Below are 8333 nucleotides of genomic sequence, written 5' to 3'. Positions count from 1 at the left end.
GTTTTCCTGCAGCCAATCCTTCCTCAATCTTCTCTTCACAGTTCTTCCAATTAAGCCTTACAAATTCCCAGGCAGGTCCTCGGTCTCTAATTCTTATATGACCCTGTGAATGTTTCATTTGTCATAGAGTGTATGACACTGTGTATTTTCACCCTTTGTATTTGTCTTTGTCTTTTCGCTTTTAATTAGCCTCTTGAGGCCAAGAACTATGATCTTATGATTCTCCATAACTTTAGACCAAGGAAAGACACTGTAACGGTGCTTTGTGATATACTTTTGGTAATGATACAGATTTTTAAAATATCTATCAACACATTCCTTTTCCTTTTAAAGTACCACAGAAAAAAATATCATGCAGAGTTGACAACTGAATCATAATCTTTGGAAGTAACATTAGAGCTTTGTTGAAAATAAGTAATAGCAAATCAAAAGCACAGACTTGTAGACAAATAATGTTCTGCAAAAGATTTTCAGGCAGTAAATTTTGAATTCTGAAATTTGGCAGTGGCTAGCAGGGACCACGTTTAAGGGAAGGATATATAACAAACTTGGACACAAGCAGACTCATCCCATCCACATGTCACTTTTCTCAAAGCAGCAGTCTCTAAAATGCCTCTACTAAATGTACCTGGAACAGCACTGTCCAAGTAAAGTATAATGTGATCCAACAAATGCAGGTCACATAGGTAATTTCAGTTTTTCTAGTAGCCACAATAAAAAGGTAAAGAGAAACAGGTGAAATTAATTTTAGTAACATGCTTTATTGAATCCAGTGCATCTAAGATATTATCATTTTGGTTTGTCAATATGAAAATCATTAATGAGATATTTTATTTTCTTTAATCATACTTAGTCTTTAGAATCTGATGAATATTCTATACTTTTGGTACATCTCAATTCGGACCACAGATTTTAAGGATTCAATAGTCGCATGAAGCTGGCGGCTACCATTAGGACAACACAGGTTTCTAGACTGATTTCTATGGTATTTCCTGTGTGTGTGTGTTTCTGACATATGTTTTTACAGCAGCTTCCCTATGGTCCCACATGCTGCTGATGATAAATTTTCAGAAAGGGACATTTGCCTTGGCTACAATATGTATCCATATTCGAAGGGCATCACATATAATTTGCTGCCCAGAGTGGGCTCTCCATCAGTGTCATTTCCCTGATAATTGGTTGCATGCGCTTTTACAAAAATAAATGGGGTCACTGCATTCAAAATAACAACTAACTATAAACATGCATCTTTTTTTTTTGGTATCATTGATATACTATTACATGAGCAACATTGTGGTTACTAGATTTTCCCCATTATCAAGTCCCCACCACATACCCCATTACAGTCACTGCCCATCAGTGTAGTAAGAACATGCATCTTTTCATGTAGAAGGATCTCAAAGAAATGGGCACCTTGTAAGCCTACTTACTGAGAAAGTGTGTTTTTATAAAAATTGTGTTTTATTCTTTAGAAAATGTTGAATTCTTTTCCTTTTACTACATTGTGGAGCTGTAAGTGTGTCCTGGATAAGAACAGAAAGGCTAGGGATTAAATCCTGGATTGTCACTTTAACATCTGTGTGACTTTAGGCATTTTGTTTTATCTCTATAATCCTTAATTTCCACATTTGTAAAGCTGAAGTATTCCTATTGGTTTTTACTCTTCTAAGTGTATTGAATCCAATTATTTTTCTGACACTCTTAACACCTTACTACCTTAGCTAAGTAACTGTCACCTCTTTTATGAATTATCTGCAACTATAGTCTTTGCTATTCCTACTCATCCCTCATCTGTAATATATTTCTCCACAGTAGCTGGGGGTTATTTGTCAAACACGCATCTGTTTTTTACATTGCTACGTTACTGTTTTTGACATTGTATTATAAATGTTTTTACATCATTAACAACTTTTTGTTGAAACATCCCACTTACTTCTGTTGATGATGGATTTTCATTTTAGCCACCAGAAGGTGCCAGTGATCTACACGTCAGTTAAAACCCAGATGGCTTTTCTTCACTGACATTGTCCTTCTTGATGTCCACTGTCAGTCTCAAGAGAAGCAAGATTGTTTTACTCTCTAATATTGACTTAAAATGTCCCAAAAGAATAAGAAACTAGCCGATTTACTTACCTAGTCACAGTATACCTATTATTATGTTCCTTTAATGGATATGAGAAGGAGTTTGGAGAGATGACTAGGACCAAAAATCACATTATCTCACTTCTCTGCTAGAAATGAACTACGGCTGCTCATACACTACCACATTCACCTCCTTCTGTCTCCTTTACCTTGCAGCTTATCACCTCCTCACCTGGACACACACTCTGTGTCCCACCAAACTCATTTCTTGTTCTTCTCCAACCAAGTTACAGTGTTTACCAGAGTTTTCCACTGATTCTTCCTTAGTTGTGTGCTTTTATTCTGATTGATTTTAAATGACCTCTGTAGATGAGCATTTCATACTCATTTGCTTCATATAAAACCTGATTCAAATCTTCCATTCACAAAAATATCCCTGAACTAAGTCCTATTACTGTCACTCTACTACCAATCTTTTGTCACCCTCCAAGTGCTCACTTTTAGTCATTTTGATACACTAATGGGGATGTTATGTCGCACTATTCCTAAGTATTTTCATATGCCTGTATTGTGTCTCCAAATAAATGATAAATTCTCAAAGGGTACAGAGATCATCTCTTTTTTCTTTTTAATGTCAGCAGTGCCTAAGAGACTCTTCTACTCATCATATAGATGTATTATTTAGGGAATGAGTAAATGTATCAAATTTACTATTTTAGTGTACCTATTATTTCAGGCATGTGAGATGGAATCTGTGCTTCCACCCTCCTTCCCTTTGTTCCTTCCTTTTTTTTCCTCCCTTTGGGCTGATGTCTTAGGCAAATGTATATTTTTCCATGTAGAGCCCGGGAAGAGAATCAATAACAAATGGGTGACTAAGTAAGTAACTATCAAGAAGACAGATTTTACAAACAGAAATACATGTGTGGTAGGCAAAACAATGGTCCCCAAAGACATTCACCTCCTAATCTGTGACTGTGCTATCTTACATGGCAAAAGAGATTTTGCATGCTTAAATTAAGGACCTCAAGATGAGGAGATTAGGCTGGATTAACTGTGTGGGCCCAGTGTAATCACAAAGGCCTTTCACAGAGGAAGTCAGAGCGAGTAAAAAGTCATGGGATGACAGCGGCAGAGGCTGGAGTGACACAGGACCACGAGCTACGGAAAGCAGGCAGCCTCTGGAAGCTAGGAAAGGCGAGCAATGGATTCTTTACTAGATATGCCAGAAGGAGCCCAGCCCAGCCAAAACCTAGATTGTAGCCTAAGGCTCCATTTTGGACTCTGGTCTCCAGAACTGTAAGAAAATAAATTTGCATTGTCCTAGGTCACTAAATTTGTGGTGCAGGAATAATAGGAAACTAAGTGACATGTAATGGTTAAATTTAGATTTTTGATTTATTGAAAAATAAAATATTTCCTTTCTCATTTTGATCCATTATTACCACTTCCCAGAGATTATATCTAGTGCAGAAAATATAATACACACACACACACACACACACACACATACGTTTGTAAAATACATATATATTCAGTTGATATAAAGTCATTCATAGTGCCTCATAATTTTTTTTAACTTAGAATATATTGTGGACAGTTTTCCCATGTCAGTAACATACTGAGCTCTCATTCCTTTTAAAAGTTGCATCTTGTCCTATAATATGGATATTATAAAACTTTACTCATCAGTTTTCCTGTTGATAGTTTAGATTGCTTTTTATTTTTCAAATGCTTGCAAAGTATGTCAATGAACATTTTGTGTCATTGAGAATTTGTGCAACTATAATCAATAAAAAAATTGTTATATGTAATTTAGATGTTTGGAAGTACAAGATGGCTGTATTTATTAAACATTTAAGTGGTTTTGAAGTATACATGGCTTACTAGTTTAGATCAATTTCCTCTTTCCTCTTCTTACTGGAAAATACAAGCAATAGTCAGAAAAAGTACAAGTTGATCACTAGGGTGAGCGTAGTGCTGCGAGTGATGGCTGAACAAGTTGTAGAGGGTAAACTTGGTCATACTAAGATACGGTCTGAATGGACTGATCAAATTGCTGGTAATATGATATGTCAGACACTTTGTATATACATATATACATATGAAGTGCCTGACATTTATTATTATGTATATAATATGTCTTATAATAATATATTATTAACATATATGTTGCCATGCATATATAATTTTATTTAATTCTTATAATAACCCCATGAGGCTTTTAAAGATGAGGATTCTACTCAGGAGAATACAACTTACTTCACCAAGACTTCACAGCTGGCCGAGTGGTTCAGCTGAGAGCTAAATCCAGGTTTGAGTGATACCTTAGCTCATCCTCTTTGGGTTTTTCTTCAAGGTTTCCAAGTTTATCTAATCTAGGGCTTATCCACCAATCATCATTAGGTTCCTTCTTATAGTAGAACAAAATCCTAAAAGATGTAGACATTGGGGTCAGACAGACATTTGATCTTTGGGGCTGTATGTGAATGCATCCCTACATTCACATAGCTGACCTTTTGCAATTTTGTAATTGCTTATATCTAGGCTCCCACTGACCTATAATTCCCTACAATTCCCTTTTCTTTTACTCATTCCTTAATTCTTCCACCCTCTTTTTTCTCTTTCTTTGCCTCCCTTCCTATTTCTCTTTATTATAAGCATATTATTATTATCAACTACGTTTTCTTGCTAGCAAGAATATTACTGGGAATCATGTAGACTCCCTACTTTTTTCTTCCATTTTGGCATTAGCCATAGTTTATAATGGTTGGTTGTATGCTGAATTATTTCATCAGATGATACCTAAGAAATCTTTGCAAAATTGTGATCTCTACAGAATAAATGTAATAAACACCATGTAGTAAAAAGTAAAATAAAGTCAGTATATATGGAGAAAGCTAAGCGGTTTTATTCTGAATTAGAAGTTGTCCTCCAATATTTCAACCTTTAAACAGATCTCAGAAAATAGAATGTTCCACCTATGCTAGAAAGAGAATCCATTCAAAATATATCTTATTGTATGATCTTCTTCACTGAAAACTTGCTGATTCTCAGCCTGGAAAACAGATGTATCTTTCTGAAATACCAAGGTGCTAAGCTGATTTGGTAAACATGTCTCCTTTCAGGACCATTCTCACAAACAATTCTTCCTGTTCTCATACCAGACAGCTCACCCTCTATCATTTTTTCCTTGTATTGTAATTGCAAAGGCTGGGATTCTGGTTTCAGACAGATCTGAACTTAATCCTGCCTCTGACTCTCATTGGATGATCACTGGGCCTTTATTCAACCTCACTGAGCCTTACTTTCCACTCAAGAAACCCAGGAACTTCAGCGTTGCTTGTATTACATGGCCTCAACTTCCAGCAGTTATGACAAGTATGGAAGAAATGTCCCTGAGTTAGTGGAAGTTGCTCTTAACCATGTCGTGTGCAAAAGGGATCAGTAAGTCATTTCTGAAATACAGCCAGATAAGGACTATCCTGTTGCTCTGCTGTTTTCAGCCAAGTTCTACTCATGGCTGTGTGTTTATTGATACCTTTCCTCCTTCCCCGTCCTCTTGCCCTGATTTTGTACAAAAAGGTACATCAAAACTATAGTATAATATAATGTATTGTAATATAATATCATATATAATAAAGAGAACCAGCCCTTAATTAGCTCATTGATGTTTTCATTGCCAGATGTTCTTAAATCCACTTCATCTGCAAGACTGGCCTTCCATAAACAGCCAGCGTGGATACTCTGAGGGATCATCATTTGGGACAAACTGTGCTGGAACTGCACTTGGCCTGCCACACACATTCTTTCACATCCCAGACCTTACATCTTTTCTACTTCCTGAGGGTAGCATCTTCCTTTCAGGATGCAAACACTTGAAAGAGAAACTGAGCATGTGATGCATGAACAAAACCCCAACCAGTCCTGTATTTGAATTGGGGACATCTATATGAATTTGTCAGTCATTACAAGCCTCATTTATTATGAATAATTTTTTAGGTGTGGACAGAAGGAAATGTTGAAGGTAATGCAGAAGCATAGGAAAACAGGTGCTAAACAGGATTTTGGGGTCCTGATAAAAGCTTACTAATTATTAACTACAGTGACCTGTCCATGAACCTAGAATGAAGATAATGAGAGTAACAATCAATATTTATTGTGTGTTTGGTGTGCACCAGCTACTGGCACACAACTTACATGTATTTTGAGCCCCACAGTGATTCTGGGACGTAGGCACATTCATCATTATATGCCCATTTTGTGGATAGGTAAATTGAGACTTAATAAACTGATAATAGTTGCAAAGGTGGTGTTACTGGGAGTCAAATGTAAAAGCATTTAATGACTATTATACTATATTCAAAAGGATAAAGGGAAAAAGTATCAAAGGTAGGAAATGAGAGAACAAGAGAGGATAGAAACTTAAAATGGCAACCTTTCAGTTTTTCTTCAAACCAGGACCCAGTTTGGGGTGAAATGTTTCTATGAAAAATGTGAAGTGCAATTTTAAGAACAAAGGCAATGTGGGATTAAGGCAAATGATTTAATAGAGGAACTAGGATTTAACAACATCAATAAACTGGCCACATCTTATAAATAGCAGGATAGAGCATTTACTGAAAACACAAACTCAAACAAAACAAAGGATGCTGGAGAAGCGTGAGCTGGGATGTGAACGAGCAGAAGAGTAAGCGGTCCCGGGGACACACACGCGGAGCCAGCTGCACAGAGGAGGATGTCAGTGATTAGAGCTGATTCAAGGAGTATCAGGAAGTCTTGGCTCTTCCCAGCAGGAGGGGACAACAGGCCAGCTCCAGATTAGGCAGGGCCCAGAGGTGCCTTTGGTAGATTGCCCAGGTCTCTGTGGTGCTTCATTTCTTTTGTTACTTACATTCGTTGCCTTTCCTCTAATGAAGGATCTAACCAAAAAAAGCAAATCAAAGTTGTAAGATAATAGTTTTTTAGAAAGCATTTGTAATTGTGAAGTGAGCCCAGGACCCGTTACTCTTCTATGGATTATGAATGAGAGATTGGGATGTGGAGTAAGAATCTGAAAGGTCCACACTTAAGGACCCTCGTTTGCAAAATGGAGGGGAAGGAAGAGGGGCAGGTAGAGAAGAAACAAAGTGAGCGTTATACTTCTCTGTATTCAAAATAGACTTCCTCATTTCCTTTAAAACTTTATTTTTAAACTTTTAACAATTTAACATAACAATTTAAGGTAACAATTTCCCCCACTTTATAACACCTTCATTTTACATAAATATTCTTCCAATTTAACAGTTCAAATTCCCTATCTATCACGTCCCACCATCTAGGGTTTCGGCAGGAGAACGATCACCAAAGGCCTGGTTCGTTAGGAATCTTTATTATGGGTGTCTGAGCATCCATCTAGCGAAAGGCAAAAGCAAAAAACAGCAACCACAACCACTTCCTCCAGGGCAGCAGCTTATATAGCATATCCCAACCAATCAGCTGACTGATCACACGCCAGGTTCAGTCTTATTGGAAGCATGTGAAAAGCATGCTATGAGCACGAGCACGGAAATGGGGACAAGCCAATCATGGAGACTTCCTTATGCGCTGAGCTGTAGGGCCAGGAAGGGTGGTGTCTAGGAAGGAGGCGCCATCTTTAGGGCGTTGTTCAGCTAGAGTGGGGCTCAGCCTCGGCCGTAGGCCGGGCCCCCACACCTATCAGAGCTGGTTTCCTCCCCAAAGGGTCTCTCAACCTCCTCGGGAAGCTGTCTTCTTGTTACTGACTCTATGCTTCAACGTCCTCATGTGATAGTGGAGAAAAAATTTCCATACCTCATAGGTCTTGCCAGATAGTTTTAGCTAAGTATTATACAAGCATTTTCTGGAATCAAAATACCTGCCTATTTAGTATGTGTTATCCATACATTTTAGGATTTAAATGAGATTGGAAAAGTATAGTGTATAACTAACGAAATAAATACTATTTGTCTTTCCTCTTTTCTTTTCCTGGAATTAAGTCATTCATCTCTCACGTTGTGAAGGTTGTGGGGGGGAATGTGCTAAGGTAGAATCAGTTTTAATGAGCCACGAGAAATAGAAATGTAGGATTAAGCTCGGCAGTCCAACAAGCAAGAAGGGTTCCGTATTGCCAGTCTCTGGATCAGAGCTTCTGAAAGTATGGTTTTCCAAGGTGATTGATGCTTTACCCCAGGGATAAGTACCCATAGAAAAGGAGGGGTGTGTGGCCCTCAAAATGATAGCTGCTACTCATA

Source organism: Manis javanica, chromosome 2 (assembly GCF_040802235.1).
Source record: "Manis javanica isolate MJ-LG chromosome 2, MJ_LKY, whole genome shotgun sequence".
In the NCBI taxonomy this organism is placed as follows: Eukaryota; Metazoa; Chordata; class Mammalia; order Pholidota; family Manidae; genus Manis; species Manis javanica.
Note: the sequence above shows the minus strand (reverse complement) of the source record.